This window comes from Bison bison, unplaced genomic scaffold (assembly GCF_000754665.1).
Source record: "Bison bison bison isolate TAMUID 2011002044 unplaced genomic scaffold, Bison_UMD1.0 scf7180017864289, whole genome shotgun sequence".
NCBI lineage: Eukaryota > Metazoa > Chordata > Mammalia > Artiodactyla > Bovidae > Bison > Bison bison.
Window position 1 is genome coordinate 4,279,035 of NW_011494861.1, and position 12,295 is coordinate 4,291,329.

Genomic DNA, 12,295 nt, shown 5'->3' on the forward strand with positions numbered 1-12,295 from the left:
ATCTGGAGCCCGTTCCAGCTGCATCAGATGCGCCAACCAGCTCGGAAAAGCATGAACATGTGATTACCCAGCAGGGATCCAGTCCCCTGCTTTGGCACACAAAAATCACATGGCCTAAAAAACCTAGGAAAAAAAACTAGGGACTGATAGAACGGAGCAACCAGGCTACCCTGAGGAGGGATTCAGGCAGCCAAGGGGAGATGGTACATCAAGCCTGCATGTCACCCACTCTTTGGGTCTGTATCCTGATTCTTCCTTCCTGAAGGAAAGAATTTCCTGAATTTCCCACTGGCCTCAGGGAAAAAGGATCCATGAGGAGGAAGGATCCGAGAGGTGGGAGGGAAGAGGCCCCAAACCAGCCCCCTGGTTTTGAAATCCTGTGATTCCGAGACCCGACAGTCAACCCCTGAGGTGTGCGAGCATCGCAGCAGACAGGTACTGCTTGTCACCAGGCGGCCCCAGCATTGGGATGTCAATGGTGTGGACAGTGTCCACTGTCTTCGCTGAGGCCCAGGAGGCCTTAAGGATTGGCAGAGGCCACTTTCCAGGAATCTGGTGCCAGCGATCCAGGGCAGCCAGGTGTGAGAAGGACACCGCCTCCTTGGAGGGTGATGAACCTGGTGTTCTGTCTCTGCAATGGGCATGTCTGGGTTCCATGAAGCCGAAAAATTAAGCCCAAATTAAGCCCTCTGTGGCAGACAGGGTTCCAGGCCCAGGTGAGGGGAAGTGCTGTCCAGTACTGACTCCAGACATTGGTCAATGCCGAAGTGCGGATCTTCGGAGTCAACTTTGTGCCCAGGGCCACACAGCAAGCTCATCTGAGACCCACCACGATCTCTGAGGGACGGTTCCCCAGGCCAGCCACGGGGAGAGACAGAAAAACCCCAGCAACTCTGCAGAACGCACAGGCGTGCGCAAGCCAGGCAGAGGGGCTGGGGGCCGAGGAGGGGCCCAGTGGAGCCGCCACCCCCCTCGGCTCCGGTTCAGCAGGCATCCAGTCAAAGCTGCCGGTCCAGCCAGGGCTCTTCATGGAGCGGAAAAGGTCGGATGCTCAGACAGAGGGTCGGGAGTGTTGGATTTCCCCTGTCCGATATGACCAAGGGAAAGAGGGCCGCTGGCCGGCGCATCCGGCAGGCGCATCCGGCGGGCGCTGGCGCTGGTGCTGGGCGGCAAAGTCCTCGACCGCCGGCGAGGGGAGGGGCGGCCTCCCTGCCCCCACTCATTCACTGCCCCTCCACAGACAGCATCAAAGAGTGACGGCCAGACACTGTCACCACGGGGAAGGTCACATGTGGGTCAGCGCCGGCGGCACGGGAAGGGAGTGACCTATTTCCAAGGCCCATTCAGGAACCTCCCAGCAAACCCAGACGTCTGACGCAGCCAGACAACAAAGGACAGGGGGCTGGGGGAGGGCTGGAGGTGTCTGAACGTCCGACGCGGCGCTCCCCTCCCCTCCACACGGGGGCCTCCCGCTGACCACTGGCATGGCTGGACCAGATGGCCGGACCCTGGCCACACTGGCTCTCTTGACCCTCTGAATGACTCTGCCCATGTTCACCCTCAGGGGAACCAGAGGCGGTCCTGGCCTCTCTAGAATTCGGCCCAGGAGCCCATAAGTACCTCTCTCACCAGGAATTATACCACTTCTCACGAAGTTCTGAGAAACACTTGCCACCCTGGGTCTTACTCACAGATGCCCCTTCTCACTCAGTCATCAAGTCAGGGCTTTGACATCCCACTTGCCAAAAGGTCAAGGCATGATACAAACTGGGAAAAAATAACAAATGAGCATAGGTTGACAATTTGTGAAAGTGAGGGACAGGCAAGGACTTGGGAGTTGCCAACCCAGATTTCAAATCTCATCTCTGACCTGAGACCTTCTGGACCTCAGTTTCTCCAGCTGTGAAATGAGGACGATAACCCTCTGTCTCACCAGGATGGCTTGAGGGGTAGATGATGCACATGCACCCCAGGGCCTGGGACATATGGAGTGCTCACTCAAGACAAGCTACAGGGATGGGTCCAAGACAAAGAAGCAGGAGCCTAGGCACCAGGCTCTAAGCCCCAGAGGTTTGGGTCTTTAATAAAGAGCCACTCAGGGGGTTGTTTGTTGCTGTTCAGTCGCTCAGTTGTGTCTGACTCGGTAACCCCAAGGACTGCAGCACACCAGGCTTCTGTCCTTAACTACCTCCTGGAGACCATAAGGAAGGCTGAGCGCCAGAGAATTGATACTTTCGAACTGTGATGCTGGAAAAGACTCTCGAGAGTCCTTTGGACAGCAAGGAGACCAAACCAGTCAATCCTGAAGGAAACCAACCCTGAATATTCACTGGAAGGAATGATGTTGAAGCTCCAATACTTTGGCTACCTGATGTGAAGAGCTGACTCATTGGAAAAGACCCTGATGCTAGGAAAGACTGAAGGCAAAAGAAGTGGGTGGCAGAAGATGAGATGGTTAGATGGTATTACTGACTCAATGTACATAAATCTGAGCAGACTTGGGGAGATAGTGAAGGACGGGGGCCTGTGTGCTGTCCTCAACGGGTGGAGAGGAATAAATAGGGAGATTGAGATTGACATATACACACTACTATATATAAAATAGATAACTAACGAGAACCTACTGTATAGCACAGGGAGCTCTACTCAACACTCTGTAATGATCTGTATGAAAAGAAATCTAAAAAAGAGTGGATACATGTATATGTATAACTGATTCACTTTTCTCTACAGCAGAAACTAACACAACATTGTAAATCAACTATACTCGAATAGAATTTTTAAAATGATCAGTGATATTTAATCTGGAAAAAGTCCAAAGACTATTTAAAAAAAAGAGAGAGAGAGAGGGACTTCCCTGGTCCAGGGGAGCCTGAGTTCGATGCTTGGTCAGGGAACTAGACCTCACATGCCACAACTCAAAGTTAGTAGGCTGCAACTAAGACCCAGCACAGCCAGATAAATAAATAAGTATTTTTTAAGAATAAAAAAGACCCTCCTGGGATGGGAGCTCAGGGACAGTGGTACTGGAATCCCCTGCCTGATGCTATTCCCAGCTGTGAGTTACCTGGCCCACCTTTGCCACTTGTACAGCAGACTTATTGCGGCTGCTCCCCCGAAGGTAAGAGGCTGCGGTGAACAAATGAACAGTGAGGGCCCAGAACAGGGCCACACGTTGGTCAGCGGTGCCCACTGGCATTGATCTCACTGCTGCTGCTGTATTCCTAGCCCTACTCTGCCCAGAAACTGCCCCCACCCCGAGGTACCTGCTGAAGCTGAATGAACCTCTCCATGAACTCAGTGATGCCCTTGGCTAGGCCATCCTGTCACGGTTTCTCCATCACGATTCAGTGTGATTCACATCTTAACATCACTGAAATCGGGCTGGTTCTGGAGGTGACAGTTCGTTACAGTGACAATGGGCAGCTCATGACAGAATGGTGGACTTTCCTCTGCATGCGCCATACGTGTGATGAAACACAGCATCAGCTAGCTGCCCGTGTCTGTCTCCTGCCCCGGTTCATGAGCTTCTGTGACAGCCCTCTTATCCATTTTTGGCTAAACATTAAGTGTTCACTAAAAGTCTGAGAAGCAAACTGTTGAAACATCTCTCTTGAGGGTACCAAGGGGATGGCTGACAGGTCAGGCCTGCTCTCCCCTGAGAAAGGGCCCTGGCACTTGAAGGCCACTCTGCGCCATCCAGAATATTTGGAATTCCACTACACACACACACACACACACACACACACACACTTTCTTTGTCAAGACTTCTGGCTTTACCCTCCACGTACCACTAACCCAGAAACTCAACACTCCAGAGAATAGGCTAAGCCCAAGGAATGCAAATGTTTAAGGCCTACCGTCTGCAAGGCCTCAGCAGACTAAACTGAGGAGGTTTAAGAGCTTTTTATCAGCTGTGTGAGTGTGTGTGTGTGTGTGTGTGTGTGTGTGTGTAGAAGGAGAAGGTTCAAAGGGAAATAGGACCATAGCCAGTACCTGTCAGCTGTGTGTGTGTGTGTGTGTGTGTGTGTGTGTGTGTGTGTGTGTGTAGAAGGAGCAGGTTCAAAGGGAAATAGGACCATATCCAGTACCTGTAACCACACTGCAGCCAGTTCCACTGCCTTGGCCTGGGGGGGGGGCGCAGAAACTCAGGAACTGAGACATGATGGAGCAGAGGAGAAGCAAGAGGCCTATTTTTAAAGGAGGGGAGGGTTTTCCACCAAAGCCTGAGGGGTGACTCCTCCAGGTCACACCAGTCTTTCACCACCATAGCTTCCTATAATTCCATTCCCTGAAAACCAGCCATGATGGGAGATGGGGCTTCAAAAACACCAGTGATGTAATGAAAAGTCCTCACAAGGGAACAAGAGACACGGAGCCCACCCTCCAGGGTACATTGAAAGGAAGGACATGATCAGCGGGAGTGGGGGGCAGCCACTCGGGGGTGCCTACAGCACCCTCTACAGCCCAGATAAAGTGATGGCTAAAAAAGAATTGGCTGAACAAGCCCCACCGTGTTCCAGGTACTGTCTTAAGTACCTTGGCTGCCGAACTAGTTAGATGGAGCCCCCAGCTTCATGGAGACAAGAGTCCACAACCAACCATGGAATATGTGCGGACTGGATCAAAGATGCTAACTTTCCTACAGTCAGTGAAGAGGTTGGCTAGCTCATTCATTCACTCATTCCTCCAAGTTCTTCCCACTACCCCGGACCTGGTCCTAGCTGGCGTGCTAGGCAGACACCAGGACCTGACCAGAGAGAACCAAGATCTCGCCCTGGAGGAGGTTTCAGTGACTAACACCACATCCCCAGGACTTCCACAGCACCTCCTGGATTCCTTACAAGCCCTCAGGCCAGGTACTGAGCACAGGGGCCAGCCCCAGTTCTATATCACCAGTTCCCAGCGTGACATGAAATGAACCCACCTAGCTGGGGGTGGGGGAGGAGGAGGAGCCGTTGCCAGTGGACCCTGAAGATAGAAGTGCACCCAAATCACAGAGGGTGGTCCTGGCCTGACAGACGGTAATGGTTAATTATCACCCTCCAATCTATCCTGTTCCTGCTATAACCTCCCTGCCTAGAACAATGGCCATGACATAGTGGGTGCTCAGTAAATATTTATAGAAGGAGGTAACTGCTATGTAAATTTAAGAGGGAGGCAAAGACAAACCAAAGGAGGGAGGAGGGTACCCAGAAACAGTGAGACGCGGACACCAACCTGGATATCTGGAGGGCTTGGCAGAGAACTCTGACCCTGTCCACGCAGGTGGCCCCACTGCCTCAATAGAAGTCACTTGACCCAATGGGTTTGGAGCGTGAATCCCCCTCTGCCCTTCTGAGAAGGAGAGTCCTACCTCTGACTCCAGGACTGGGCAGACAGGTGGCCAACTCAAGGCCAGGTCCAGCCAGGGTCCTCCCACGAGATCCAGGAGACGGGAGAAGTGGGGAGGCAGAAGCTGGGGCAGCCACAGGACCAGTGGGTGTGGACTCAGGACCTCATGTCAAGCGGGCTATCCTGTCTCCAGGACAAGACACCAGGCTGGATGGTGCTTTGAAACCCCACCCTACCAACATCACCGCCCACCCAAAACCACACCGGACACGCCTGTGTGGGAGGAGCCTGAACATCAAAGCTACAGAAATCCATCACCTGTTTCCATTGCAATTCAGTTTCACTCTGTCCGTTCCCAGCCTGTGACCCCTGCCTCTGATCCAAGAGGACACCTGGGACTGCTCCATGGTTAGGTCTTCTCCCCACTCACCATCAGCCGCACAGGCCAGGATTTCCCCAAGTGCCTAACCTCAGGCATCCCCCATCTCTTCCTAAACTCCAGAGGGGACCAGCCTCCACCCAAGCAGGGAGTGGAGCAACAGGGCCCCAGCACTGTCTCCATCCCTGCAGATAGCCTCCCCTCCTGCTCCTGCATTTCAAGGCCCCAGAAGAGGGACAGCCACTGCGGGGTGCCCTGAGGGTAGGTGGGGCTTGTCCCACAGTCAAGGTCAACAGCATGTGGCTGGGGTGGCCCCGTCTGCCTCTGTCGCCAGCCTGCCGTGTCCACACTCAGCCTGTAGCCCACAAGGTGCTTCTGCTTGTTGCCCTCTCCGCAGCAGTCCCTCGGCTCCCACCTCCCAGCCCCACCTGCTCTCTAGGACTCACTACAGCAGCACCCAGCAAGGTGGGCTTCCTGGGCTAGGGGGCCCTCCTCGGAGCTGTGCACCACACCAGTCATACTGTTCTGTCTACAGCTCACATGACTGTCCCCACCACGGACAGAGAATCCTCGAGGGTCCCCACTGTGTCCAGAGCCCCGCCGAGGCACTGACCTGGACGAGCCGCCTGAACTGCTAGATGACAGAAGAGCAGTTCTCCGAGGCACCACGTAGTTCAGTCCTTGCGGTGATCCTCACACCCACTTTATAGACATGGAAACTGAGACTCAAAGAGGCTAAGTCATCTACCCAGGATCCAGTTCGAAAGTCAGAATCAAAACTCACGGTCCTGAGATTTCCCTGTTGGTCCAGTGCCTAAGACTCCACACCCCCAGTACAAGGGGTCCAGGGTTCGATCCCTGGTCAGGGAACCGAAGATCCCACATGCCACAAATAAAGATCCCGTGTGCTGCAACTAAGACCCAGTGCAACTAGATAAATAAATAATCAATCAATAAATATTAAAAACAAAACCTCCCAGTCTTCCCAGCCTGCTGAAAGCCTGAGACTAGAGGCGGGGGTGGCCTTGGGGACAAAGAGGGACATCATGTTCTGCCTCCTGTACCACCGATGCCTGGAGATGCTGTGCATCAGGCAGGGCCCACACTGCAGGGGAGGAAGTGTAAAAAGGAGGCAGGGGCCAGGGAGGATGGACAGTCTAGGTGGCACAGACCTGGAGGGACCAGACAGGGGAGGCATGAGTGGCCATCTCCCAGGCCAAGGACCCAGGGGCATCATGGGACTCTTGGTGCTTACACCTATCTTCACCCCTCACCCCGCACCCCCAGAAGGCCACAGGAAGCGCAAGCCCTCCCCATGCAGCCTCAGCCCAGAACAATCTGCCCGGAAAGGGAGAGGAAGGTGGCGGCTTCCTCTGGTCCCCACCTGGCTGTCAGAGGCACGGTGGCCCACAGCATCCCCTGGCTCCCAGGGGAAGCTTGGTCAGACCCTCACGCCTGTCCGGGAGCTCCAGGGAAGGCCCATGGCTCAGGGAAGTTCCAGAAGAACCCGGGCACAAAAACCAAACCAAGGTTGGGACTCCCCTCAGGTCTTCACCTGGGTCCTCATTTCCTGTCTATGCGGCCAGGGCAGGCCAGAGCCAGCACACGGATCGAGGCCAGAAGGTCAACGGAGAATAAAAAGCATCCACCCAAGAAGCCCACAGAACTGCGGGGGCTCAAAAAGATCGGCCCCCTTGCCACAGGAAATCAGCTGCACACAGCTTCAAAACTGTCTTCTCCCACCTGGTGGCCTGACACTCTCCAGCCCATGCAGGCGTACATGTGCACGCGCACACACACACACACACACACACACTTCACCTCTTGGCCCAGGAAGCCAAGGCAATGAGTTTAAATTCTGCCTTCCAACCTGGATCCCAGACAAATGACTTGGCTTCTTTGAGCGTCAATTCCCACATCTATAAAAACATCTTTGAAAACCCTGGAGTCCTGCCGATTTTGATGATGGTATTTATTAACACTGGGGACCATCTGAGCGCTTAAGCATATGCACATTCCCTCTGACCAGTGAAAGATCGCTTTCCTTCTTCTCTTCCTCCTCCCTCTCCAGTTTCTACATATCCTAAGGTCTAGCTTCAGTGTCACCTCCTCCAGGAAGCCTTCCTGGATTTACTTGCTAAACCTCATCAAAATCCTCCAGAACTCTACTTGCCTCTCACTGCCTTTATTACCCTCTGTCTAACATGATATTATTTCAGAGTTATCAGTATATTTGCCCTTCTTCCCTTCCAAGCAAGCTCTCAAAGGCCAGGACTAAGGATTGTAAATTCCAAGGCATGTTCCCTCCTCAGAGAAGGAAGGTGCATGAACAGTAAGGCCCCGCCCCACCCCAGGCCTTAGAGTTCAGTTACAACAAGGACAGTACTGGCAGCTCATCCATGTCAACTTATTCCATCCACAGGGTCCTCTGACATCCCCATTTGATGGATGGAAACTGAGGCCCACGTCACAGAGGCAAGAAGTACTACAGCAAGACTCTGGCCACCTCCATCTGACTCCGAGGCCAGGTTCATAACTGCTCCAGCCCCCAAACCCAGGCTAGATGCACACCATCCTCCAGAAAAGCCAGGCTAGATGCACACCATCCTCCAGGGATGAAACCCTGGGCCAGAGATGCCACCCAGCAAAGCGCCTGCACTTGCGCCAAGGCAACACGTGGCCTCTGAGATCACACAACCCCAGACCTGTTGATAAATGCAACTTCCCTGAGCCCCTGGAGGCCCTCCCCATCAATCAGCCCCTTGGCCCCAAGCCACGGCCCCTTATCATCCAGCAACTAAAGTGGTCATGCCCAGCATGGCAGGACCCTCAGGGCCCAACATCAAGGTTAAGTCTGCTCGGCTTGGCCAGTGCCCCCGCCAAACCAGCATGCAGACATCACCTGGTGAAGCCTGTGGGGGCAGACAGACACATACACATACTCCCTTGCCCATGGGAGCTGTCTCTCACTCCTTCCCCAACAAAATCTACTGTTCCCCGGGCACACCACCATCTCCAACTCACCTGAAGCAGGTGGCCTGGCCAGCTGGGCAGTGTTTCTTTCCCAGGCCCAGTCCCTTGGGAGGTGCAGCCAGCCCCACGGCAAGCAAAACCGGCTATCTCACTTACCTGGCACCTTCCCTGGGTCCCCTGCCCCCGCCCTGGGGGACAGGGCTGACTGGGGAGGAGCACAGGGCCCCTGTTCCTTCTGCAGGACCCAGTGGCCGCTGCACCTCCCCAACCTCCCGCACCTGGCCCCCGCGGGTAATGACTAAGCGATTCCCACCTCGGAGCTCGCCTGGCAAGGGGCCCCGCTGGCTGCCGACCGGCACCATGATGCCCGGAGCCGCACGCAGTAAACCCATAATTGGCGAGTCCTCTTCTTGGGAAAGAAAACCCCCTCCGTGTTTTGTTTTGTTTTGCCCTTAAATGAAACAAATCCACCCACGTAGTTACTGGAAACTCAAGCATGTGAAACCGAACCGTTTGCAAAGAGAATTAGTCAGCAACCTTGTGAGCCGAGGAGTGGTCCCTCCGTGGGTGGAGCCAACTGTGCTCTCGAGGTTCCCAACCAGGAGGGCAGCAGGGTGGCACCGACCTCCACACCAGGTTCCCCAAAGTCCAGGGGATGCCCTGGGGGGTGGGTCAGCTTGAGAACACATTGCCATCTGTGGGAGAGTCCCCCGGCTCCAGGTGAAGGGTGAAATGTCCTTCTCACTGCTATACACGGGGGATGGTTACAAGCCGAGGCTCAGGGTCAGGCTCACGCTCAAATCCCCACTCCGTGAAGTCAGCTGGACTTGCAGGTCTCAGTTTCCTCATCTGTAAAATGAGGACAACAGATCTCCGCCAGTGCCAGAGATCCCCAGGGTCAATCTAAAGGAAGTTCTCTGTGCCTGGTGCCAGAGAGGCAGCCGTAAACACACCTTTTGTAGGGGAGCAAAAGAGAGCAGGGATGCAATTGTCTTAAGGCTGTGTACCTCTTGGTGCAGGGGAATTTACTGAGCTGGTTCCCAGCCCTGCTGCTTTATCCAGGATGTGGCACGCCAGGGGGAAATGGGGCCAGGCCAGGTACCAGCAGGTACAGGTCTTGTCCCAGCGCCTTAAGCCCCAAGTTGTGTGACTCCACCAGGCTCCCTGGCCCTGCCCTTCTCATCTGTACAGAAAGGGCACAGACGTTCTATTCTGTGTTGTTTCTTTAAGAACAAACAAAAAACCCAGTAAGCTTTTTAAGTTATTTGTCTACTTAAAAAAAAATCCAGATTCCTGGCCTCCCTTAGGAGAGAAAAAAGCAGACGCTGTAGTTCCCTGGACTCCACATCTCCAGGTAAGACAGCCACCCCCTCGTACGGGACACCCGCATGCCGCTTTGCCACAGTCCTCACCCTGCCCTATAGCCTTCCACAGGCTGCTTCATTTGTGCCTCCTTCCTGGCCCCTGGGGGCATCTGAGTTGGTGACCTAGTTTAAAAGTCTAATTTTACTTAGAAGCATGACCTTAGCCACTTGTCACTCAAAATATCCACAGGAAGTGTCCTTCGAGAAGGTGATTAAAATCTGAGGCTTAAGGCTGATTTTTCTCAGGGGAAAACACAACAATGTAAGAAGACATTTGTGCCAGTCTTGTCGAGGGAAACCCAGGCAGGGTCCTTTGCGGGGGCGGTGCCAGGATGGCTGCTCACAGGATGGGGAGCCCCAGCTATCCAAGCTGACTGGCTATTTTATTTAAGGGACAGGGGAGGTAGGAGTCAGCAGACACAGCTGGACCTACTAACAGCTCAGCACAGATGCTGAAACTGTCCAGTGGAGTCTGAGGACATTTTCAAGTTGTCTGGGTCCCTCCTGAAGGGAAAAAATCAAGACTCAGGATCTCTCGTTTCCCGGCCTCACCAATGACTCTTGGCACATTCAGCCTCCACTGCTAAGGGCTGAACATGGTGACACAGCAAGGCCAGGTTGGACCCACCTCGATCCCACACTGCAGCATCACATGAACCCCTTCTCCCCTCCCCAGCTTGGCTCCCTCCTTTGCCTGGCTACGGTCTCCTCCAGTGACTGTTGCTTCCAGACCCACTCCGCACCTCCTCCAGATCATGTGCCTCCTCAGGCTCAGACACTGTGTGCAACAGTGATTCAGACCACAGGCTGGGTCTGTATCTAACATGGCTGTGTGTGGTCCCAGGCAAATGACTTCATTTTTCTGTGCTTCAGTTTTCCCATCTGTGAAATGGGCACAATTACCGCCCCCCTCCGCCCCGCCGACACACACACACACACACTCAACACTCAACAAGACTCCTGGGAGCAGGATAAGTTAATGCACAGGAAAGGGCTAAGCATGGTGCCCGGCATATAGCAGGTGCTCAATAAACATTAAGCAAAGTGGTCTAAACCCAAAAGGAAAAGGTGATCCTCGTATGCAGGTCCGCCAGGAACACACACAGCCTCCAGTCCCATTTGTACAACTGGCACTGGCTGTTGCTGATCCCCTCACGTTTGCATCCTCCATAGCCCCAGACTCCACCTGGGCAGCTGTCAGTAGGTGCTTCCCCCAAACCGTCCTGCTTCTATGAGACGGCAAGGGCTGAGATCACCCAGTCCTCAAAATTCAGCCCATGAGCGGCTCACCTAAGAAACCTCTATGATTGTATCCACCTGCATCTCTACCAGCACCCAGGAGACTTGGCAAACTTATGGAACTTGGCAAAACTGCAGTTCCCCTGCCCCAGTTTCCACCCTCAGAGAAGCAAATCCACTAGCCCCAACTGTTTACACTCTGAGCCTCCCACTGCTACAGTATCCAGAAAGGTGGGTACTACCTGCTCTGTCTTACAAAAATTCAGGGAAAACAGGTAACCCAAGGCAAAACTTGGTCCTCAAGGGGTGCCCATGATGGAAGGAGGGGAAGCCAGCTCCACTTTTCTGCTTTGTCTAAACACAGTGACTTCATCTGACTAGGACTTATGTGTGGTTCAACCCGAGGAGAAAAGTCCCCATGGATGTTCCAAATGTACCTTTCTGGTGCATTTTGAAAAAAAAAAACAAAAACATTTTTTTATTGTGGTAAAAGTTTCCCTGGTGGCTCAGTGGTAGAGAATCCGCCTGTAGTACAGGAGATGCGGGTTCAATCTCTGGGTCGGGAAGATCCCCTTGAGAAGGAAACGGCAACCCACTCCAGTATTCTTGCCTGGGAAATCCCACGGACAGAGGAGGCTGGCGGGCTATAGTCCATGGAGTTGCAAAGAGTCGGACTAAACAACCAACCAACCAAAAGTCACATGATATAAAAATACTATTTTAACCATAGTTAACTGTACAGTTCAGTGGCACTAAGTATACTCACATTGTTATGCAATTCTCACCATCATCATCTCCCGAATTTTTCACCTTCCTAAATTAAAACTCTGTCCCCATCAAACACTAACTCCCCAACCCCTTTCGCCTTGCCTCTGGCATCGACCATCCTACTTTCTCACTATGAATTTGACTACTCTAGGTACCTTGTGTAAGTGGAATCAAACTGTATTTGTCTGCATCTACTGTATCTGAAATGCATTTTTAAGGTGAACTTAATATATGTCCT

General features: G+C 53.4%; 1 protein-coding gene across 1 annotated transcript in view; it reads right to left on the reverse strand.

The window, feature by feature from the left end:
- Window positions 1-8,807, reverse strand: part of SPSB1 (splA/ryanodine receptor domain and SOCS box containing 1) — a 56,353-nt gene extending 47,546 nt beyond the window's left edge. Inside the window, exon 1 of the mRNA XM_010849929.1 lies at window positions 8,738-8,807. The gene's annotated coding sequence lies outside the window, so the exon portion shown is untranslated. The remainder of the gene's footprint in view (window positions 1-8,737) is intronic.
- Window positions 8,808-12,295: the final 3,488 nt, after the last annotated feature.